The sequence below is a fragment of the Camelus ferus genome, chromosome 8, assembly GCF_009834535.1.
Source record: "Camelus ferus isolate YT-003-E chromosome 8, BCGSAC_Cfer_1.0, whole genome shotgun sequence".
NCBI lineage: Eukaryota > Metazoa > Chordata > Mammalia > Artiodactyla > Camelidae > Camelus > Camelus ferus.
This window is the reverse complement of record NC_045703.1, coordinates 38,331,847-38,357,634: the sequence shown is the minus strand read 5'-3', so window position 1 is coordinate 38,357,634 and position 25,788 is coordinate 38,331,847. Positions and strand designations below refer to the sequence as shown.

Here is a 25,788-nt window from a genome sequence, read left to right as displayed (position 1 = left end):
GCCAGGACACAGAGAAAGGGACTGGGAACAGATGACAAAGGTAAGACAAGGAGTATAGAAGCCACATGGCAAAGATACATGAATTTTCTATGCTTCTGGGAAACGATGCAAGAGGTTGACTGGGGTTAAACAATCATGGTAATACTTAGTTTTAAAATGAACAAGACAGTCTTGAGAACTGGAATGACACTTTTAATAACTGAAGGTGACAGAAAAAATGTATAGAATCAGACTAAAGTGTCACTGAAGATGACTGCCATTCAGCAGAAAAGGGGTGAGGGATGGATAACAGATCAGAGTTGGTAGGAGTTATTGAAAGAATATAGTTTGTCCATGTTTATACCCCTGTGAGTCAAGACTGTTTAGTCAAACTGAATATGTACTTCTTTGCACACTGTCTCTTGTGATTGGTCTCTTTGTCCTAAAAATAAGTGTCAAAACAACACTGATTAATTGTGGTCCAGTGAGCAAGTTCTGTTTCCTAGAGGTTTTATTGGTCATTGATGTGTGGAGATGGCATCTTCAATAAATAGATTAATTGTTCCCATCACTCATGAAATAAACTGAGCTGGGGAGGACAGCACATAGCTCTTTGGATTATAGTGACAACAAACATGTAAAAATACTGCAGTGAGGAAGGAGTTAAATTTGTAAATATAAAGAGGTATTAGATAAACTTTATAGGTCGGTATTTGTGTATGTCTGTGTGTGTGAGTGTGTACGTGAGCTATTGATATTTCTAAGCTATCTTCAAGGTAAATGAGCTGAGTAAGAAACTGATTTTTAAGATGTGTTTATCAGCTAATATAGTAACAAATGACTCAATTTAAAATCTAAGGTGAAAGATATATGCATCTAAATTGATAATACAGTACTTCTATATTCTGGACCAGCTTTTTTCAGTATTTCACTACTTTTTATCTGAATTTGATATGTATTTTTGAACCCGATGATATTTTTATTTTATCATACTCCTTGATGGTTCAGGACACCTGATCCTAAGCCTTCTAATATGATGTCCTAATAAATTCACTCATTCCTGGTGTTCCAGGTTTTGTAGTTTCCAGGTAAAACTGCTTTTTAGAAAGGCTTTTTAGCCAGATATTTTAGCAGTTATGTTATTTTAACATAAGATGTTCTCTGCCAAAATCCCAGCTTATGTCTAGATTGACAAATTCTACCCTAGAAATGATTATTCATATAAGATACTAGTCATAAAAAAGAAGTAAGTGAAATTAGTTTCTTTCCATTTCTGAGTTTCATTTGCTTACTGTTGTGCACTAATTTCTAAATTATGAATTTCTTAATGATACTACTTTTATATAAAAGTGGGTTTTTTTAAAATAACATAAGAAAACCTATAAAGATATATTATTATGATTTGGTGAAGGATAGTGGCTTGTACCTTATTCTTGGCAGTAAGAATCTACACCTTAGAAGTTAATTTTTAAGTGTATATTAGTAATATGTATTATTTTTCAAGATGAATTTCTACAGATACAGCACTTTGAAGTATAAAAAAACACTATCCACAGTGTAAAGACATGTTCAAGGCCTCAAAAGAATTCATTGTTGAATTTTCTCTGGTAACTTGATTTAAATTCAGTAGAGCTAATGAGGAAAATGAAATACTTTTCCTAAATAATCCTAATTAATTTCTTAAAGTTCACTGGAATAAAAGTATGTCACTTTGGGAGACCATAAGAAATGAGATATTTTATGAATATTGTTTAGTTAGAAATTTGTAAAGCACAAGGATTTTCTGAAAAATAATTTAAAAATGGAGCAAATGATATATTTTTTTACAAACCATGATTAGAATTGGGGATGAAAATCATCCCAATCAATATAATAATAAACGTGATTGAGCTCTCAATATATGCTAGGCCATACAGCAAGTGCTTTGCATGTATTTGAATGTTCAATCCTAACAATGATTTTATGAGGTAAATATAGCACAGTGCCAGAGCAGGTTTGTACAGGCTTATGAAAGCCAGTAGTTAAATTTTCAGGAACTTTGTTAGTTGGTTAATATCTAGTTGTAGCAGTTTGAAAGTGGCTATAGTGGAATAATTTACAACATTGAAATCAATAAGCACTACAAAGTTATGGCTCTCCCTGCCCCCTTCCCGGAGAGCCAGTAGTTAAACATTTGCTAGCACACCACTGGATAGACACTATTGTTATTCCTATTTTGTAATTGAGAAGATTGAGACATAGAGATGTTAAGTTTCCCAAAGACTCAACACTGAAACAACATGGTTTATGTGAAATTAATCCATGTGGTTGCTCTCCTGCTTCTGTAAGTAGAAGACTTAAGAAATTCTGAAAAAAGATCTGAAGAGAGTCAATTCTGTCAATTTAGGCTGTAGCTGACTCGTTCCACAGAAGATTGTCTTCCCATTCCCTACGGATAGCAGTTGTTTCCAACCCAAGGTGAAAAGCCTGTTTTGCCACTTAGACTAAGATTCCACTGGAAAGGTAGTTGATTCGTTCCATGGCTGAGCTCTTCCACACAGGACTTCATTCTCACTGTCAAGGTTCAGGGCATCATCCCCTCTTTGCTTGATGATGAAAACACCTTCCTCTAGGTTTACTTTCTCAAATCCATTTTTTTCCCTTACAGCCAGAGGACCATTCAAAACAGAAATCTGGTCATGTCATTTGATGTTTAAATACTTTCAAAGATTTTCCATTGTTCTCAGTCCAATTTTTCTGGTCACTGGGGTTCTGGCTCCCTCTTACCATCCCTCTTCCCACTTTATTTCTTGCAGTCCTACATACTGTTCCATACACTCTAATTCTATGCACTTGTATTCTATACACCTGTAATTCTTCTAGTGTCTGCTTCTGCCTCTGTACTTCTTACTATCTGTCATGTTTCAGTGTCTTGGCACCTCGTATTGAGATCTAGCAGTTCTTAAGCATTCCTAGTTTTCCAGGCAGCACAGGAATTCGGATCATGGGAACATTTCTGCATATTAAAAAAATAACTTGACAGGTATTACATATTTTGTATATGTATATATCATTTAAAGTCCTTTTCATCTATTATATAATAATGTGATGATTTGATAAATAGTAGCCAGTACTTTTTCATTCATAAGTATTGATTCCTGTTTAGGTAATTTGCATTTATATATGCTGGGTTTTTTTCTCCCTTTCTTTATCGACCCTTTGCCCCTCAATAAATTGAATTTCAGACAAATGTGAAAACATGCAGTACTAGGGAAAAATTATTTACTCCCTCTATTTCCTGTGACTGCATTTCATTTTTAATATTGCAGCTACAAAAAAATGGACCTTTGAGAATGAGGTCCATTTTAGCACAAAAAAATGGACCTTTGAGAATGAGGTCCATTTTAGTGACTAACACTATTGTTCAGCAAATATCTGTGGAATCAAATAAAAGACTAAAACTCCCATTCAGTCATCTGGGAAATTGTGTTTGCCTCCTTGAAGCTTTCAGTTATTCATACTGTCTAAAATGTTCAGGTATCTTAATACTCATATCTTAATAAATAGATGAAAAGAGATTAAAAGAAGTTAATAAAAAACATTCATGGAAAATACCTAAATGGCTGGGAAAAAATCTAATAAAAGTAAATAGAGTGAGGCCATAGTCACTCCAGTTTGGTCATATTTACCAGTGAGGATCTAATGTGTTAAGAACAGGACCTGAAAGAGTGGACATACAAATGTGAACCCTGATTACACCTGAGTTATGGGAGTATCAGAAACTAGAGTTTGCTTGGTGCTTTTCAAGAGCAGATATATTTACCTGTTGTCATCTATAAACAACTGTAATACAGGACAAATTTTACTTACACATACACAAAAAGCAGTATTTTCAATTAAAAGAAAGGAAGATGAGGGGAAAAAATTGGAAGACTGATGATTCAGATTAGTGTCAATGCAATTTATATTAAAACAGAATTAATAAGTTAAACCTTTAACTCCAATGCAAAGAACTCTCTTAACTTTATAATTGTGGGATATAAGGATGTTAAAGGATCTTTAAAGAATTTACCACTGCTTACTTCATGATGAGAAATATGAGTTTTGAGGACAGGGAAGTGAAATGCTGAGATGATGAGAAAGTAAACAATGAAAGAAAAGAAAAAAAAACTTGCTAGGAATGTTGGCAAGATTTGTCCAGGCAATACTCAGCCTGGAAGATAATGTCTCCCTCTAAATTCAAGAAGGTCTTTAATATTCCTTCCATTTCACCTGCAGAACAAAAGGTATTTGAAAAAGTTATTCAAAGGCTGAAAGGATTTTTCATAGCACATTTGAATCTAAGGTGGATTTTGCATATCTTGAGATTTTAACTTGCCACAGGTGAAATAACAAAATAGGAAAAGAACAGCTAAAGCCATAAAATGCAGTTGATCAAAAACTGTATTCAAAGTATAAAGGCTTTGTATTTTAAGGGATAGATATGAAGCAGTTTCAGAGAGAGTCTACAATTAGCATATCACTTCTGATATTGCAACAGTGCAGTGTGGTACAGCACAGAAAGGACAAATAGGCAAAAAGGATTAGAGGGAATCCAGGACCAGCACAAGTAAATAAGGATTTTGATTATCCCCAAGGCTTCACCACTACTGAAATTAGGAAGCTGGTAAGATCTAGTTAATAAATATTCACATACAAATATATTTGGATTTTTGTACATACATGCATATTCATGTGTGTGCGTGCATGTGCACACGTGTGTATATGGAGAAAGATGATCCTTACGTCTATGTCTGGAGACCTGTTCAGCTATCAATTCCCTTTGTTGCCAGAATAGCATGCAAGTATGCTCGATTTTAGGGCAATCTGTTTATGCCCATAATCTGTGGGAAAAAAGATGATTTAGTTCTGAACCAAGACTGTAATGGGAATATAGTTTCAAAAAGGATAAATTTGAGGTATTTACAATGCAACATCAATAGAACAACTGATTCAGTATGGATGCTGAAGTCCTCCATGACTTACATATTCTGTTTTAGAAGTGAATGGTTCAGTAGATACTTGTCCCACATATTTGTAAATGTGCCATTCTGAAATCGCAGTAGAATAGGTCCCAGTGAATAGGCAATGAGCATATCATTCTGCATTGGATGGATGAATGCCCCTCTTAAATTATAGCTTCAAATTCTAGGATTGCTCTAAAATGACATCTTTATAAAATTATTAGTGAGAAAGAGAATGTATAGCAGAATTGACTCTCTCTACTCAATTTTCTTCTGCTACTTCTGAGTCTTGAATTTACTTCTTAGCATTCTGAGTGCCAGAAATCATAAGATTTACATGAAACACTGGACTGTGGGGGTACTCCATATTTTTCTTTGGTTGTCTAACAATCAGTAACAATATTAATATTGGTAGAACAAAGGAAATATTTTATTTTTTCCAGTATATTTTAAAACAGAATTTTCAGATGAATAAGAGAATTATTATCCTTTTAAAATTAATTCCACCTTTATGTTAAACAAGGTAATGTAAACCTCAATTAAATATGAGCTATTATATACATAAATGGTAAATTATTGGCTGGATGAAGAAATTGCCATAGAACTACCTTACTTAAGTAAATACTTTTGACTGTTTAACCTTTGTTTATTGTACCACTTTTATGAAACAAGAAGGGCAAATTGATTTATATTATAAAAACAGGTTTATATCTTACCTATTTCTTTTCCTTATGGAGAAATACTCAAAGAAATTGGAAATTGTTATTTTGTATTAAAATTATGAACACCTTATGGGCTAAAATTTTATTAACAAGGTGAAAGAGGAAAATTGTGGCCCAGATTTAGTGGCCCAAATAATTTCTTCCTAATTACCTCAAGTAAACCCATTAAAATAAAGTCAGTAAAAAGGTGATGGGACACTTTTATAGCAGTAGTAGATTTCTCAATAGCCCCAACATTGATCTAGGAAACACATGTGTAAAAAAGCATCTGTCACTCTTAAGAAATCAAGTCCTTATTAATCAATGCTGGAAAATCACAAACATTTTAAGTCTACAGTTTAACTAAAATAATTTGATAAAGATTATATTATTAAAAAAAATCAGGAGTAACTTGGGGGTAAGTTGCAATAAAATAATAAAAATAAGTAATATTGCCCCAAGATAACCTAGCTAATATTTCTCTTGGCTATAATAACGTATAATTTAACTTCTATCTTTCCAAAGCCTAGTCTTTTCTCAAGTTACGTCTCCTCTATGAAACCTTTTCTCTTTCCTTCAGCCCTCATTTCTTTCCCTCTGTAAAGCCATAAGATAAAAATTTTAATGATGCACTACCTTGTATTGTTCACTGTGTTTGACTTTTAGTGTTTTGTCCCAACCAGATTGTAAACTCCTTCAGAACAAGAATGAAATTATATATCTTTTTCCTCCTCAGGGCTCATCAGAGTATTGAGCAAAAAATAGGTACTCAATAAATCCTATTGATTGTTATCTTGAATATTAAAGAGTTATCAGAAGTAATTGTTTTCTGATGCTGAACTATCACTGTCCTGTAACTCAGGAGGATAATGTAAAGTTAGAAAGTAAAATACTAGAAACAGATGAACTCTGACTAGGGGATTTCTAAAGTAAACCTTTACCAGATGTTCATGTATTAAAATAAGAAATGCTAAACAGGAAAACAAATTTCAAATAGCCCTGCAGGTGTTGAGATAAACCCCTAAGGGGTGGCAGTAAAAAAAACAAAAGGGAGCACATCTAATAAGAAAAGCAAAAGATACCTCTATAAAATATGCTCATTTTCAGATTAACAGATTAAATTCCTCAAAATAGCTTTCTCAGTAATCACTTTCTTTAGAAAACAAGCAGGTGTGAGATGTCATATTTACATGCCCATATGATTTTATATAATTTACATCTGTCTACATGGACTGGGCAATTTATCTAATTGGTTTAAAAGTTAAGATTTTATTATAGGTACCCTAGAGATTTTTAAAAAGTTATTGTATTTCATTAAATAAGACTGCTTATCATGATTCATACATCTTTCCTGTCAGTCACTAAATATCTTGGTTATTTCCTTTGAATAGTCTTTACTACCATGCATTCTTCTCTCTTCCCACAGCCTTAACCATGACCAAGACTTCTCTCCTATTACATTTCAACTATTTCAGATATTTCAACTATTGTCATTTATTTACCCCCTCTACTACATAATTTTTACTCCTGGCAGTATTGCCCAATTAATCTGCTTACAAAAGCATTTTTATCCTGTTAGCACCACTCCAAATTCCTCTCATACATACACACATAGAACTTATGTTACTTTTTCTCACCTATTGCATTAAATTCCTGTACTTTGGCTTGGCTGCAAAGATCTTGACAGCATGTACCACCTGACTGCTGCAGCTTAAATTTTTGCTATCCTTAGTGCAATTCTCTGTGAACATGTCATGATTCTATTCACCTCTGTGAATTTACTCAAATTCTTTCTTTATATCTAAATTGTTCTTTAGGGTCCATTTCAAATTCATGATGTTGATTATGCCTACGTTAGCTTTCAGTGAGCTTTAACTACTGTGTATAATGACCACAGTTATCTCCAGCAGACCCAATTGTATATTTATTTGTTGACTTGTGGTTTTGTACATTTTTGGCTCTTTAATCATATTATATTATCTATTTATTTTCATCTAGACTGTATATTTTTCAAAGACAGGGATATTTTATTATTCTTGTTAACTCTTAGTATAGTGCTGGGCACATATTATATGTTTAACGTATGTGACCTAAATAATATACATGCTTCATTAAAACATTTGATTGTGACTCTTGTTTATATTACTGAGATAGGCATTACATAATAATTTATCCTTTCAAACTCTCTTCTCCTATAGTTAACAAATATATTACAGTTACTGACAGGTAGGATAACATAAAATTTTCCGCCAATATCACATAATATAAAGAAATATTCTAATAAAATCTCCCACTACAGAAGTCCTAAATATCCACATTTAAAGCCAGTTAAATACATAGTTAGTCATCAAAAGAATAGGATTCGTAAACATATATCTGAGAAAGAGGTGGTGACCATGATGTAAAATGAACTCGTGCAACCCAACTCAGTAAAAGAGGCAAATGATCCAGTTGAAAAAATGAGCAACAGAATTGAGCAGACTTGGCAGACAAATGGCTAATAAGCACATGAAAAATACTGATAAGCATCATTAGTCATCAGAAAAATGAAAATTATAACCACAGTGAGATATCACTATACAATTATAAAAATGAACAAAATTGAAAATACTTTTAACACTAAATGTTGGTGAGGATATGGAGTATCCATTTATGGTGGGAGTGTAATTGGTGAAACCATCTGTAAGGCTCTTGAAGTTTCTTATAAAATTAATTGTGCCCTACTTCAGTACCTACCAATGCCTATCTAGAAGCTTACCTAAGTGAATTGAAGATTGTACCCCCAAAAGATGTATATATTAAAGTTTTAGTAGCTCTAATTGTGAAATCCAAAAACTACATTAAGAAAAGTCCTCATGTATCTCAACATGAGAATAGATAAACAAATAGAAGTAAATTTATGCAATAGAACACTACTCAGCAGTAAAATGAAACAAATTCCCAGTACACGCAACAACATGAATGGGTCTCAATAATAGCACGCTGAATGAAAGAAGCTTTACACAAAAGACCAAATAAATAAAAATCCATTTTTATGTCATTCTGGAGCAGACAAATAGAATCCATTTTGAAAGTAAAAAAGAATAAAAAGCAATTGTCTCTGGAGATGGGCATGGAGGCAAGTTCTGACTGCAAAGAGGAAAGAGGAAATTCTCGGTGCAGATGTTAGTGCTTGATGTCTTGAAAGCAGGATGGATTACATAAACACATGCATTTGTTAAAACCCAGTGAATGTACACTTAAAATTTGTGAAATTTTTTTGCACATAAAGTTTACCATTAAAATAAAACTGTAAACAGATATTGAACTCTAATGGTATGCATGCTGATATATTTAAGGAGAAAATGTACAGATGTCAATTATTCAGTTTTAAATGCATTAAAAATAAGAGGTTTGATGGATGGATAGTGAAGTGTTTAGATGTATGACAAAATAAGCTTAGTAAATTGTTAACAGTAGGATATAGGTGGTAGGTGCATGGATATTAACTAACCTTTTAAATTCGCCTTGTGTTTATATGTTAATATGCCCTAGAGGCCAAAAATGAATATAAGGCAACAATTCAGAGAAGTAAGAGTATTAAATTTGGTGCCTATCCTAAGAGAAACTACTAAACCTGGGATCTTGGGGATTTCATTTTATAAACAAGTAGATGAGACAGAAGAAAAACCCTTAAGCAAACACAAAATGGGGGGAAGATGTGCTATACTGTCAATGAAAATATAAATTAGAATAGAAAGGAAAAAATAAGATTTCATAAAGGGAACTGGTGAGAAAAAATTCCTGTTTTGACCATTAATTTATGTGAAGTAAGAAAATTTCTGAAAATTCAAAATAACAGACTCTCTATAAGACTGAGGCTCAAATTTATACTACCTACATCATCTAAAATTCATGTAGTTATTAATGAAAGACCAACTAAGTTAAACCAAGACTTTGTCTAAGGACAGCCAGGAAAGCTGGAATTTTTTTTTAAAATTAGTTTAAAGCACTAAAAAGCTAACAAGATGCATAAAATGGTGAAAATTATCAAGCCAAGATAGATGGCAGAATTCCGAAATCTAGAAAATGAGCCCAGAATTCATGACTGTTTTACCTTGGGCTAGGAGGACAAAAGGTGAATTTAAGGGTCTGGCAATGGTGATAGCCCTCCAAAATATCTTTTGTCTTAGATTTCCCTGAGGCCTATACAAGTAAATAATCACTTGCATAAAATGCAGCCTTGCTTTATGTCATTTCAATGAGCCAGAAGGTCTTAATTCCAGAAATAGTATTGAAGTGGTATGAAAGGGTAGCATTTCCAGGAACCTGCAAAATCAGATGCAAATGTCTGAATGAAAATAACATCATTTAGGCTCTTTTTTTTTTTAACTTTAAAAAGTATAAAGTTGATAAAAAATAGCCAGATACATGCGGTTAAAACAAATACTGATTTCTGGCTGCCAGCTAAGCTGTATAAAACTAAAAGAGCATCATTCTTATCAAAACTGTAATAAAAGCTTGATAATCTTTTAAGATAATGATTTTTCTTGAACCTGTCAGAGAACAAAGACTGCAGGACAAACAACTGGACTGAAATCTAAGAAGAGATGGAACGTGAGCATTGATTCACCTAGGACAGAATGTGGAAAAAAGAGGCATTAATCACCACACAAGTGGATAACAAGATTCAACTAATTTTTTTAATGAATTACTGAAGGCCAAATGTGGGGTGGCATGAGAGTATAGAATTCCTTTATAGAGTCAAAGAAACAGGGAGTTAGCTATTGGTTTTAGGCCTTTTTCTATGGACCTCCACTAGATGCTCAGAAATAAGGAATGGGAGAAAGCTTGCTTTGGTTGAGCAGGCCTGGAGAGAGGAAGCAGCTCCTGCTGTGGGAAAGGCTTGAAGCAGTGTTGAGACCCTTTGCCTTAAGGAACAGAAGCCTTTAGCCACTAAGAGCAGCAAGCCCTGCTGCCCCAGGGCTCCCATGAAGACTCATTGTGAGTAAAAGAAGGCAAAAGAGAATTGCCTTTACCTCTGTGCAGAGGAGAAACTATCCTGGACCCGATGACTAGAAATCTCCTCATCCTGGAGGCAAAGCAGGTATATAGAAAACCTCACAATCAAAACACAGGGATATAGAGCCTACATAAATCGGAGGCTGTACCAGGAAAACAAAGGAATCCCCCTGCACCTCTCCTCCAAGCACCGAATAACAGGCAATGGCAGTTTATCTCTGGGAGAGGCACAGGAATATGGAGAAAGACCCTCTCCGAGGATCAGGAACCCATGGAGATCCTAGAGTTGAGAGTGGAGCGGGAACAGTATCTCATTGTTTATCTCTAACAAACTGAGAAAAATACATGTAATGTGTATATCCCCGAAAGGACTTGTATCTAGAATATATAAAAATCGGTTTCATTTCTACAAAGAGCTCTCAAAATTCAATAATAAGAAAATAACAAACAATTAAAATGGAAAAAGAATTTGAATAAATATCTTACCAAAGAAGTCATGTGGATTGGAAATAAACATATAGGTAAAAAAAAAAAACCAAAAAAACCCCCAAAAACCAAAAACTCAACAGCACAGTGATTAGGGAAATGTGAATTAAACCACAGTGAAATAATACTACACACATACTAGCATGGCTAAAAAAATGACTATAAACAATGTTGTTGAAGGAGGGGAGGGTTTAGCTCAAAGTGGTAGAGCACATGCTTACTATGCATGAGATCCTGGGTTAAATCCCCAACACTCCTCTAAAAAAGGTAAATAAGTAAATAAACCTCACTACCCCCCCCAACAAAAAAATAATTAAAAAAAAAAAAGGTGTTGTTGAAGATGCAGAAAACTCAAATTCTGAAACATTGCTGGTGGGAATACAAAAAATGGCACAGATTATTTGGGTTATATTTTGGTAATTTCTCTTAAAGTGAAACAGAAATACCATTATGTCCTGCAATCCCACTCCTAGGTATTCACCTAGGAGTAAAATGAAAAGGAAAACATAAATATATGTGAAAATTTCTGCAAATGTTTTTAGAAGTCTTATTTATAATTGTCAAAAATTGGAATAACTGGAGGTACAAAAGATTTAGACCTTTTTTTAAGTACTCATAGAACAATTATAAGATTGACCTTATCACAAAACATTTTTAAGAATGCATATTATACAGATGAAAACTACAAAACTGAAAATAACAATGTTGAAATTACTAACATGATGATGTCAATAGCAACTATATATTTAGATGTTAAAACACCCTTATAAATAATTCATGAAGAATTATTATATTAAGATATTATCATGGAAATTAAGAGTATTGAAAAAAATGGCTATTTTCTTTTTGGTCCAAGAAGCATTCCTGGAATATATGGTGCTGTCTTTTAAATATTCTTCAAGAAATGATTCTCTATTTCCAAAAACCACAGAAAAAAATTTTAATTGACGTAACCAATAACTTGACTGATAACTGTATGAGCTCTCATGTTCATTTAGTATATTCAGTATAGTAGAGAAGTTTGTCTCTTGATAATTAGAATGAAAAGGATTTTGAAAAAATAGAACTGCACATATATATTTAGATACATATTTAGATATGTACACATGCATATGCATCTACATCTATGCATATATATATGTAGGTATTGTTAGTTGGGTATTATTTATATAGCAGAAAGTGAAAACAGTTTTAGTAAATTTACAGAGTTACAAAACCAATATTATGATTCATTTTTAAAAAACATTTTAATTATTCCATATACCTCAGAACACTTTACAGTAAACGTCTATTCCCACTCTCAGGCAATTGCTGATTTACTCTCTGTCTGTATAGATTTGTCTTTTCTGAATATTTCATACATGCTATTTTTGCACCTGATAATTCATACAGAATAATATTTTTGAGATTCATAATAGTTGTAGCATGTAGTAACAAATGGGCAAGTATGCAGAAAAACAGGTATTTCATACATTTCTGTTGGGAATATAAACTGGTGAAGCCACTTTGCAAAAACACATTTTGACAGTTTCTTAAAACCCTGAAAACATGAAATTACCATATGAACCAGTAATTTCACTTCTATGTAGCTACTCTAGAGAAATATAAACACATATCCACACAAAGACTTATACTTGAATATTCCTAGCAGCATTATTCATAGTAACCCAAAATAGAAAACAATCTAAATGCTCATCAATTGGTGAATGGATAAACAAAGTGTGGTATAGTCATCAGATGAAATACTACTTATCAATAAAATGAATATATAGTATCAAAGATGCTGCCACAATCAGATCCTAAAAGTAGCATCCAAAAAATTACCCTAAAATCATACATTATTTTTTATTTTATTGATACTTATTCTGTAATGACATGCTTTTAGCTCTATAAATTACAGTTTTTTATAGCCCCATCAAGATATTTAAAAGGATTTATCAATTAAAAAAATGAGAAACTCTAAGTTTAAATTTATCATTAATTTTGCAGTAAGAAAGAAGGTACTGGAGATTCATTTAGGCTCCTATGTGAAAGTAGAGTCCAGAACTTGAAAATTCTGTTTCAGATCATGATAAGAATGATAGTTAATATAAAAGTTTCCTGCCCTTTATTTTGTATATGGTGAGTCCATTATGCTGCTTTCTAGAGGAAAGCTTCCTATACCTGGCTACACATCAGAATCTCTTGTTGTGTTTGTATAAAGTGTAATTTCCAGGGCCTAACCCCCAGAGAATCTGATGAATGGGTCGGACATGGAGGCCAGCAAGCTGTGACGCTAATAATCACCACAGGTGTTTCTAATTTAGCCCATCTTTGGCATGTGGGAGCCACTGTTCTAAATGAAAAACCATCAGATATGTGCTTTCAGTGAGGAGAATTCCAAATACAAGACTCAGTCAAATGCTGTTTAAAGTATTCTACATAGAGTATGAAGGAAAGCTGATTACTTCTAAAGAGTTTCTAATTATTTTTAAGCATCATAGACAGCATATACTGGCAAAAGAAAAAGAAACACATGGCAATTCAGGTTTATGAATTTTCTGCACAATAAGAGCTAATTACAGTTTTCCTGTTTTTGGAAGTAGTACACTTACAGACAAAGCTTCATTTTGAAAAAGTGTTCTTTAATCAATGCAATCAGTCAAGTCAACAAATATTAATCGAATACCTTTTGTATACAGGAGATTGTGGAACATGATCAGAATAATGTATTTTCATAGATATTTAGGACGTTTATAGCCCCTTTGTAGTTCCAAGGCATATATTCAAATAAATGCAATACTAACTAAATGTAAATTCTATTATGCTTGAAATAATGAACACCTACTGAGTCCTTTCTATATGATAGTAATTTCCATACCTGGGCATTGTAGGTATTATAACTTTAATTTAAAAAGATGAATTTAGACATAATTTTTATTGTAATTTTGTAGATGAGGAATTAAAGATCCCCGGATAGTAAATGGTGGAGTAAGGTAGGGTAACTAGGTTTCTCTAGCTTCAATACTTGAAAGCACTCTTCTAGATAAAGAATATTTCAAAGTCCAAAGGAAATTCAGATTACACTCAATTTTCCTTGAAAGGGGACAGAGAATAATAGGGAAAGAAGATGCCTTTCTAAAGCCAGAGTATATGTAACTGAAATTTGCACAATTTCGAAGAGTAGAAGATATTAAAAAAAAATAATGTGAGTAAAGCTGTCCAGATAGGAACAGATTGGATGGACTTTATGTGCTATTTTGTAGAATGTTTAGAAAAGGTTTAGGACAAAAGATAATCAGCTAAAGGCTTTGTTGAACCTTGAATGCTGGGCTGAGGAATGTGAAATTCAATCTTATCTGAAATTAAAAGCCATTTTCACTTTAACTTGAGGTACAAAATAATATACTTAAACAATTACTGGTCTACTATAGGTTCCAATCTAAATATTAGGGGCACAATGATGAAAAGATGGGCAATCACTATTCTCTTGGCATTGACTTAATAACGAGTTAAAAAAAAGAGTAAACAAGCAAAATGATTATGAATTATAATAATTATCATAAAGGAAATAAATAATTGGTATAGAAAATAACTTAGAGCAGAATGAGAACAGTACATGTACTTTAGATAAGAGGATACTGAGGGGCTATCTGAAGAGGTGCCAAATAAGCTGAAATACAGAGGATAAGAATAAATTAGCCATGGTACCTGAAAAGATACAGCATATAGGGAGATGGAAGGTTCTGTAAAAGCCATGAGGAAGGAAAGTCATTTGAAAGTTGAAGGAAGAGAAAAACAATACCATGTAACTAGAACTTAATGAAGGAGAGGAAGAATGGCTCAAAACGACTGTAAAAGAATCAGGAAGAGCCAGGTTTATGGTCGTGGCAGAATTCCAAGTGTGTCTGGATGCCGCCAGAGAGTTTTAAGTTGGGGAAAGACATGATTACAATTCTCATGTTAATAAGGTCTCTTTTCTTCTCTGTGGAGGATGGCTTGGATGTGGGCAAGAGTGGAAGAAATAAGAAGAGTTAGGTGAGCTCCACGTATGGGATGACAGTGGCCTAGTTTATGTTGGTGGTAGTATAGGTTTTGAAGAACATTTTCCAAAACAAGTGCACCTATCAGAAATAGGAATAATATCCCCTAACAAACAATTGAAGTATCCATTTAAATGTCTGATTTTGTATGTGTAATACCTTATACCAGCCCATTGATTATGTCAGGGGCTTCTGTAGGTTAGACGTTTGGGTATAAGTTCTGCTTCTCCATTTAGCTGTGTGATCTTGGACAAATTACCTGAACTATTTTGTTTTAGTATCCTCTAAACTGAATGATAGTAGAACCTATATACAGATATTTTATGAGGATTAAATAGAATAATATCTATTTTACAAGGTGCCTGTCACCCAGTAAGAGATTGGTAAATGTTAGCTAAGGCTTAATGCTATATATTGATAATAGGAAGATAAATAAAATATGAATAAATTTTATTTTATGGATAAAATAATTACATATGCTTTTCTTCTGATATCATTAGAGTATTTAGTAAACAGTTTTCCTTAACAAAGCATGTGTTATGGTGTATCGCCCTAAAATGGCTCTCTCCTCCCATCCTGGGGAACTCCAGCTGACAGTATCTCATACAAAAAGTGACAACTATTTTCAAATCCAAATCTCAAATTTTTATGAGGTACTATCACCATTGTTGAGATTGAAAGTTCACTTAATCACATTTTTCTTGACCTGCTAAAAATATTAGTTTTATTTCTGGAAAAGCTGGGGAATGAAACATACTCATAAGCAGGACATTGGTATAGACAGGGAGGAGTCGTTGTCCTAGATTTGCAGCTACTGTTTCCTAATCTCATCTTAAATTGGTCTTTCCTTCCTTTCAGAGGACAGAATCTGTCAGAACTGGAGAGAAGACCACAGAATCTTCACCACTAAATAGAAAAGGTAGAATTTTCATTGTATTTGTTGACTTTCTAACTCATGCTCACAACTAGTATAAAATGAATAAGAGTCTTGTGACACAGGACTCCAGGGAGGGACTAGGAACTGAGCTGTATCAGATGTGGTTATCATTAGGATTAGATGGAAGCAACAAGTTCTAGAAGTTGGTATTAGAAGAATAGTAACTAATGTCCATAGCTGATATAATGCAGCAAAAGGCTAGATCTCGAGATATTCCTTAGGGTTAGGAAAAAATACACTGTTTGAGATAAGATCGAGAGCTTAGCCCTCATCATGGAGCAGTAGAAAGGAGAGAGGAAAAACTGAGCTTCCTCTTCTTGGTACTGGTTGAAAGTCTTAGGGGCAAGTTAGCTGGCTGAAAAATATAGGACTCAGTCTAACTTCACTTCCTTCTTTTCCTATTTAATACTGCTGTCTACCTTTTTCTCTTAGTCAGTCTCCCTCCCTCATGTCTAGTTAGGGTTGGCCATATTCTCCCTAACTCTGACTTTCTTTGTTGTCTCTACCCAATAAAGAAAATGAAAAGTGTAATTAAAAATTTCTTTCATTCATTTAATCAAAAGATATTTATTGTATCTGCTATATGACTAGCACTGTTGTAGATTCTAGCATTATAGCAGTGAACAAGAAACAAAAATTCTTACCCTAATCAGAACTACATTTGAGAAAGTAAGGGGCCAGAGAATTAACAAGATAAATATTTAAAATATATGATGTGATTAAAAAACTAAGAGGATGGGATATATGAAATCTGTATGTGGTTAGCAATGGTTTGCAATTTAGATAGGGGGATCTGTAACAAACTCACTGAGAAGTCTTGTGGGTTAAAACTTTGAAAGAGGGGAGATGACAAGGACAATCCAGGTAGAGGAAACAGTGAATGCAAAGATCCTGTAGAGGAAGTTTTCCTGGTGTGGCCAGCCAGTGTGATTAGGGCAGAGTGAGGGGAGACATTTTAGGAGAAAGGTCAGAGTGGTAAGTGACAGGAAGGAATACACAGTTTTGAAAGCTTTGTAGGCTGCTTGTCCACCTGGGCTGCTCTAACAAAAGTATCACAGACAGGGTGGCTTATAAACAACGGAAATTTATTTCTCACAATTCTGGAGGCTGAAAGTCCTCAGCATGCCAGCATGGTGGGATTCTGTTAAAGGCCTCGGTTCAGGTTGCAGACTGCTGACTTCTCACTGTGTCCTTAGTTAGTGGAGGGGCCAAGCTAGCTCTCTGCATTCTCTTTTATAAGATGTTAATCCCATTCTTGGAGGATCCACACTCGACCTAAACACCTCTCAAAGGCCCCACCTCCTAATACCATCATCTTGGGTTAGGATTTAAAAATATGAATTTTGTTGGGGCACAAATATTTGGATCAAAAAAAATCCATAAAATGCTGGCTTTTACTTAGAAGTCTTTTGGAAGTATTATCCCTGATTCCCACAGAGAAACAAATGAAACAATCATAAAAATAACAAATTTTTCAGAATCATGCCCAAATTGTCACTGTTCTTGTCTAACTCCTGATTCTGAGGTCTCCTCTTGTCCCCCTATTTCTTGCTGAAAGTGTATAAAATTGAAACAAATCAATAAATGTGAGTTCCTATTCATTTAGCTTCTCTTGGCTCAAATGTGAAATTTACATTATTAAAGCCCCTTGAATTAAATGATTTTATTGCTGTCAGTGAGTGTCCTGTGACAAGACATTTCTTATATTGTATATTTTATTTTGTGAGATGGAAGCTGAATTTGAATTTCTTCATTGACCCCAACCCAGTTTGTAGCCTCCCTCTACCACCAGACCTTTAGCTGTGCTATTGTAGTAAATAGATACAGCAATAATGTCTTCAAGGTAGTGTATTCTGATTAGTGTAGTTCAAGTGGTTATTACATATTGATTCTTCTGTCTGAAAAATTTTAATAGTCATAAGCTTTTTGCCAAAGCATAATCTTTTTTCAAGACCTTCACACTAATTAAGGACAGTCCAGGTTTAAATACCACTTCTCCATGAACTCTACCTTAGTGTGGGAATCAAATGCAACAAAACAGCTGCTCATAACAACAGCATTTCCAAAGGTTTATGAGAGCCTTAATTTATGAAATTTTATTTTAAAAATAGCATTGTGTGTGGAGACTGTAAAATCTGTTTCCAGTATCCCAGTGGAAGCATATAGTCACTGAGGTTTGAAATATCTTAATCTCAAAGAGTCATAAAATGCCTACAGCACAGGGACTGCATGAAACAACAGAGAAGAGAGAATTTCTGATATAGTGAAAGTCATAATATTGACTTCAATAGAAAGTTTGAAAAAGAACAACAATTTTATGTCCTAGTTCCTAGAACACCAAACTCAATGGGAAATCGAAGGTAATGCAGCCACAATTAAAATACAGATAATACTTTTCAGAAGAAAATATACTTTTGAAAGAGTTTAATTTGGAGATGTGGCTTATGTGGAAAAACTAAGCCATGTTGTATATCGAATTCCCTAAATAGGCATTTTAGATTTATGTAATGCTTTTGGGAGAAAATAGAGTATAGTAAAAGAACTGACATTCTTCCATTCCTTTATTTTTAGTCATTACTGCATTAGGATGATAGTGAACTGAAGACAAGTGAATTTTGTAGCCAAAGGTAAAACCATATAGGGGCTAGCATAATACAGGTACAGAACTCCTCAATTTATGAACTCCCTATAATTATGACCCCATCTTTAAAAACAGGAAAATATGAGTAAATATATCAAAACACAGCTGAGAGGATTAATTAGTATATTCAAGGGATCTAGAAAAATATCTAGTAAATATGTTACAGTACAAATAAATGTGAATAACTATTATAATCATAGTGTTCATTTTATAGTTAACAAATTGATTTTATAATAATCATAGGCCCCAGAGAAAGAGATTATCTGTAATCTTTCATTGGCAAGTAATACTTTATAACATAACCAGATTTGACCTGGGTGAAACAGAAACATTAAGGGAGTTGTTAAAACACACTGATGGCCTGGAATTCACTCCGAGCCATTTGAAATGGAATCTTGGGGCAAAGACTAGTAAATGCATTTTGTAAAGATATACACAGTGGATTGTAAAGCAGTGAGGACTGAGAATCAGTGCCCTAACCTAGATTGGTTTTTATTCTGATTAAGTCCATTTTACCTAGTTTTGTCATCAGTGAATGCAGTAAATAGTTTATCAACTTTTATAGCATACATATTTAAAATCTACTATATGAGTAGTCTCTCAATTGCCCTGATTTCATATCATAGTAAAATCTGAGACCTACATGGGAACTGTGAGATGATTTTATAAATGTTTTCGTTTGACAAGTGAGAACAGCAAGGCTGAGGGACATGGGATGACTTGACTGTGGCCTCTGATGAACTGGTGACCTTGCTGTAACCTCAGGAGCACACCTGCCTTCACTTTCTACTGTTCTTTTCACTGTGCTGTATCACTTGAACTTATCCTTTCCTAAATGTCCTATTTTCCTATTCCTTTTCAAAATTCAGCATCTGTGCTGAGCTTTAGATGAATGGTATAGTTAGAGAATTATCATGTAGTTTCTCTAATCCTTGCAGTGTATTTCCTTTCTTATCAGTCCTGCTGATTCAGACTATAATCTAGAGTGATCGCGACATCTCTTTGCTAGGTTAGCACTTTACCCAGTAGTCCTCATTCTGTGTATAATTTCTACTTCTTTCCACTTTAAATGATGTTGATGATACACATTTTACCTTGCTGTATTTTTTTCTACACATTTGTTTATACTTGTGACCTCAAACTAAATGTTATTTTATGTTATAATCAATGTTTTCTATACTTCCTATGCTAAACAGTAAAAGTCAATAATGTTTTTCTGATATCCAATTTTATGAAGTCAAGTCATCTGAAATAAATGAGGTTTTCACTTCTTATTTAAGTCAATGGTGTTTCTGTAAGTCAAACTTGTTTTTAATTAAAAATCTCTGTTCACCATGGACTTTGACATGCACAAGAGATTTAACTTCTTTTATAATTTAAATTCCCTACATTTCTTTATCTAAAATTCATTTTGCATTGTTTCCTTTGTATTTCTGTAAGTTCAGTAATACTATATAAGCTACTTCTCTGGTGATTAGAATACTACCTTAAAAATCCTACATTTATTAAATCAAATATACCAAAACTGCCCTACCCTGGCAAACCTAGTTCTACATCTATTTCAATGAAATTAAATACTCCTACATCTTTGATTGAAATATGTTCAAAACTTATATTTAAGTCAAAAGAATCTGTCATGTTAATACGATAAAATTGGATTTTATGGCCAAAAATATTTATATTTAAATAAAATTAAAGAAATTAAAATTAATATTGAAGGAAATATAATTACTTTCACTTTACTATTTCTGTAGTTTAGAAGACACTTTTTGGTCCTGTTATTCAGAAAAATTAATGTCAGGCTGAAGAGCAAACCCAACTACAAATATATAGTTTAGGCTTGTATTCAAAAGTTGGGTGTCAAAATCTATTCAGTATACATTTAAAAAAATTATCAATATTGATAGGCCCTGCTAATTAAAGGGGCAGAGAATCCCTACCGCAGGACAGGTTCCTCTGAGAGCCACAAAAGAGGGAGGATGGAGAGAAAAGAACATCTAGGAAAATTAGAGAATGAAAAGGGCCACGAGGAAGTGATGTTTGCCACCAGGATCATAAGACTGTAAAATAAAGAAATGAAATGAAAAGAAATACAGAGACTGTCACAGTAAAGGGAGCAGGGAGAGAAATCAAGAGATGAAGGCAAAAAGAAGTTTGAAGAAATCCTAGACAGTCTAGCTAAATTCATTAAAAAAAAAAAAAACACTTTTTAAACATGTAAACGCTAAATACATTCAAACAAAGCATTTTATAAACATCAGCTTAAGAGGTATTTTGACTCTGAAAGATGAAGTATTGAATGGATTTTACTACTTTAACTTTTTACTAAGTATATTCCATATTCAGAAAAGCACACAAATCATGAATGTAAAGCTTGATGGATTTTCACAAAGTGAGCACATCTGTGTAACAAGGGCTCAGATCAAAACGTAAAACACTATCAGTATTCCAGAAGACTCCTTTTTGCCCCCTTCCAGTCACTCCCCACCCCAAAACTAACCACTCTTTAACTTCTCACATCATGACTTAGTTCTATTTGTATTTGAACTTTGTATAAAAGGAATAATACAATATTCTCTTTTGTGTATTTCTTCTGCTTCTTAATACTGTGTTTATGAGATTTAAGTTTATTATCTGAATTGTCTGTATTATCTGAATAATGCTGCTCTGAACATTCTAGAGGTTTTGGTTTGATGAAAATATATAAATTTATTTATTTATTTATTTTAAGTGTATACTTAGGAGAATATTACAAGGTCATAGTGATGACTATATTCAGATTTCACGGATACTGAGAGTTCTAGTTGCTCCACACCTTCAGCAATAATTGGTACTGTCAGTCAGTATCGATCCATTTATTCCTTATTCATTCATTAATCCTTGAAATTTTAGCCATTCTGTTGGTAGTGGTAATCCATTATGGAGTAAATCTGCATCTTCCTAATGACTAATGTAATTGGTTTTTTGACAATCCGTGAAGTCAAAATTTCTATCATGAGGAGGCTCTCTATTGCTACCTTGATGCCTCATGGAAACAAGCCCCCAAACAATGGGCTCCATGGAGTAAGGAATCTCTCAGGTTAAGGGAGGGTCACACCTGGGTTTAGTGCATTTTTACAATCTTAGATTTGTTAATAGGGATGAAGTGGAAGAAAGACATTAATATTCAGGGGTCTGCCATTTTACTGTATAAAGATTTTTTCTACAACTTAGGTTGACATACTTCTTGCATCTTATTTTTTATTGCATCATCACTTGACCACTCAAGGCTTAATGCCATTAATGTCCTAGAATGTGGTCAACGTGATTAGTATTTCCTTCTATTAGGGACAAAGCAGGTAGTAAAAATAAAAAGTAACTTACGTTCCCTAAATTTGGGCTGGGAACATTATCTGTAATGTAGATAACTTTGTGTTAGCTGTTTCTGTTTTTTCCTTTGCTGTTGTCCCTTGTGTGTGAACCGTTCCTTGAAATTTCATAGGCCATTGAAGGGCCAGGCTGAAGAAGCACTGCAGTTTTGCTTTTTGTTTTATAGTATTCTTCATTTTCTTCTACTGTGAACTTTAAATGATATGGTCATTTTTCTTTCTTTCTTTCTTTTCCTACTTTCATTTCACTAATAGATCCTCTCTTTTTGGTCAGAGTATCTCAAGGTGATGAAATTATAAATAATTTAAGAATGTGATTGTCAGCTGCTAAGTTCCTTTATAGTAATAGTTACAAAGCAAAACCTGCAGATACCAGTGTTAGAAGGTTTAATTTTCTTCTGGAATTTAATTCAATAACTGGAGTCCCAAAATATAATAATTATTAAAATTTTCATTTTCTTTTATATATGAAAAATATATAATAGCTTTATTTTGCAATGATAATGAGAAATTACAGTTCAGAAAAAGAAACTATAAATATTCCCACTGGCAAAATTTCCTTAGAATTTACAACTGTATTCATCTGTATAACTATTATTAAAATAAAGTGAAAGTAGAGGCTTGTGAGTCTTGATGATTTGTGTCAAGGACCTCACACAGCAGGGATTTTCAAGCATTTTTGTTAGTTCTGCAGTTGTATTTTTGGTTGTTTCTCCCAGGTTGTGATTTCCTGAGACCTTCAATTAACATGATAAGTTTTCTGGCCATAAATACATAATGTTCATAAATAAGAAATTTGCCCTTTTATTTTAGGCTATTTCATACCTTTTCTTACCCCTCAACTCATATTATTCCATCTCCCTCACTCCCAGCTGAAGGTTCTTGAGCACCCATATCTTCCAACTACCAAACTAGCCGACACGGAAATATCTGTATTTTTAGCCTTTGCTCTCGCTCCTTTTATGAGTGGATTTTCCTGTCCCTTACAAAGACCAGCATATGTACTTTTGCTCTGAGTCTCATTCTCTTTCACCTTTTGGAAAATTTTGTTTCTGCATAATTCACCTTCTCTCTGTCCTACATAAACATAAAAGCTCTTTATTCTCCCATTTTATTAAAAAAAAAATGTCTATGTGCCTTCTGTCCCACTTTACTCCAATTGTGTGTTCTGCTTCATGGCCGAGCTTACAAATTAGAATATTAACATTACCCTTGTAATTACCAGTGTACTATTATCTTAGCCCATTCCTTGGTCTTCCTACCACCAGGCCAGCAGAAAAGGAAACTGTGAGGAAACCATCTGCTATCTCTTATTTCAGAAATCACTATTTAAATAACAGATGAACATCATGATTACTGGACAGTTATACCACTTCTTTCAAAATTTGTCAGTGAGTGGTTATTGCAGTCTATTATTCAAATTATAAACAGACAGCAGAGCATGTAGTTATATTTTTTTGTCCTTTTTTGCCTCCTTTTTTCTCAGTGAAACCCAGGTGATATTTTTACAGAAGTGGGTGGTTAAGAGAGGAAATTAACCAACCAAGATAGAGGTGCAGCAAGAAAGAAAAGCTGATAGTGCTAGAAGTAAAATTTGAATGGAACATAAATAGAGTTATGGAAGAAATAGCTGACTGTAGGAATATTGGCATTACCTCCACTCTACAGATGAGATATGAAGCCCTATCTTAGTGAGGTGAACTTACTGACCTAAACAAATTATTTTGAAAAGGATGAAGATGTCCTAGAGGAATTGATACTGGCAAAACTTGACATTAGTAAACCTCACAGAGATATTTTATATTAAAAGCACAAGGGATGAAATCTTGGAAGCTGTTTCAAACTTCAGAAGTAGTATAATTCTCACTTAGTAAAAGAGAAGATTCTCACTCTATAAATTATATGGATAGAAGAGGAAGGCAAGTACCATTCAAACTTCAAGCTACTGAATAATTTTTTTTTTACCAAGAAATAAAACTTTTATTATCATTTCCAGTGTTTTAAATTACAGTGTACTAAATAAATACTAGTTGTATTTCCATTTTCCTACACATTTACAGTTAGCAATAAAAGAGTTTCTAATGTTTTGACAAAAAAATTTTAAAGGTCAGAAAACAGTAATACTTTTCCATTGAATATTAAGATTGCTTTGCATGTTTTCAGCTTGAATAGTCTCAAATTACTGTACAAAGTGAGGACTGCCTATACTTACGTCCATTTAACTATCATCCCATTCAAACCTTTCACTCACTCCAGAAAGATTTCTTATGTTCTATCTCATCAAATTTTGCCTATGTATTAAATGCAACCACTGCTCTGAATTCTCTTACTATTCTCATACATCATATAAAGAGAATCATACAACACATACACTTTTCTATCTGTGCTTAACATAATGTTTTCAAGATTCACTCATGTTTTGAAGTATATCAGATGATTGTTCCTTTTCAGTCCCTTTTCTTGTATTCATCTATCACAATTTGTTTATACATTCACTTCATGATGGATATTTTCCTCAGTTTTTGATTAATATAAATAAAGCTGCTGAGAAAATTTTGTACAAGTTTTTTTGGTGCGTATGTTTCATTTATCTTGAGAAAATACATAGGAATGGAATTAGTAGGTTATAGCATGAGTTACATTAGCATTTAAAAAGACTGCTGAAGTGTTCTCAAAGTGGTTGTAAAATTTTAAACACCTCACCATCATTGTTTGAAAATCTGAGTTGTTCCACATCTTCACCAGCATTTGATATTTTTAGCTTTTTTTTAAAATTAGCCATTGAAAAAGATAAGTATTGGTATATATTTGTATTTCCTTTTCTCTGAAGAATAAGGAATTGAGCATATTTTAAGTGCTTATTTGGTATTTGTATATATCTTATTTTGTGAGCAACAAATCCAAAATTTTGTTCTTGAAAAAAGTCAATAAAATAAACTAGTGTTTCCCAAACATTTTTACATCTTGACACATCTAGAAAACTATGTAACAGTACAAAATTCAGGGGTTAACTGAAAGGGCTGCTCAAAACCCAAAGACAAATATGTCATTGCTGCTGGTCCTCCTAGTCTCCAAGGTATGAGGGGTTCCATATCTTATCAGACATATCTCTCTCTCCTTTATTACACTCCATTCTGCTCCAGCATTCCCATGGAATATACTTAGAGCAGAAAATCCTCTGGTGAAATGATGAAGAATAAATAAAAAAAATATAAATAAATAATATTAAGAATTGAATAATAACTACATTAAAGCAGAGATTTAAAAGAATAGCAAAAGTCTATAATAAACTAGAAAAGTTAAAGGAAATTGCCATAATAATATAGAATATAGATGTATAATTAAACACAATTTTGATTGTTAACTCTAATAATTCCAGAAATTGAATCAGAAGAGAGCATCATTCCATGAGTAATCACAAGGCCCAGATGGGATTATGTCAGTTCTATCAAACATTCAAGGTAAGATTTATTCAACTGTTTTATACACGCTTCAGAGAATAGGAGAGGAAATACTCTCTATTTTCTGAGACCAACATAAAATTGATGTGAAATCTGAACTTGAACAGATTAAAAAAGAAAAAGGAAAGGTCAGTCCTAATGAAGCTGGATACCAAGCCTCTAGAAGGTGAAGAAGATCTGTCAATAATGTAACTACCTGCTAAAAATAAA

General features: G+C 33.3%; 1 long non-coding RNA gene across 1 annotated transcript; it reads left to right on the top strand.

Annotated features, from left to right (window-relative positions):
• Positions 1-25,788, top strand: LOC116665361. The gene is made up of 3 exons (XR_004321942.1): positions 1-40; positions 16,030-16,090; positions 25,497-25,788. It is a non-coding gene; the product is annotated as an uncharacterized LOC116665361 (long non-coding RNA).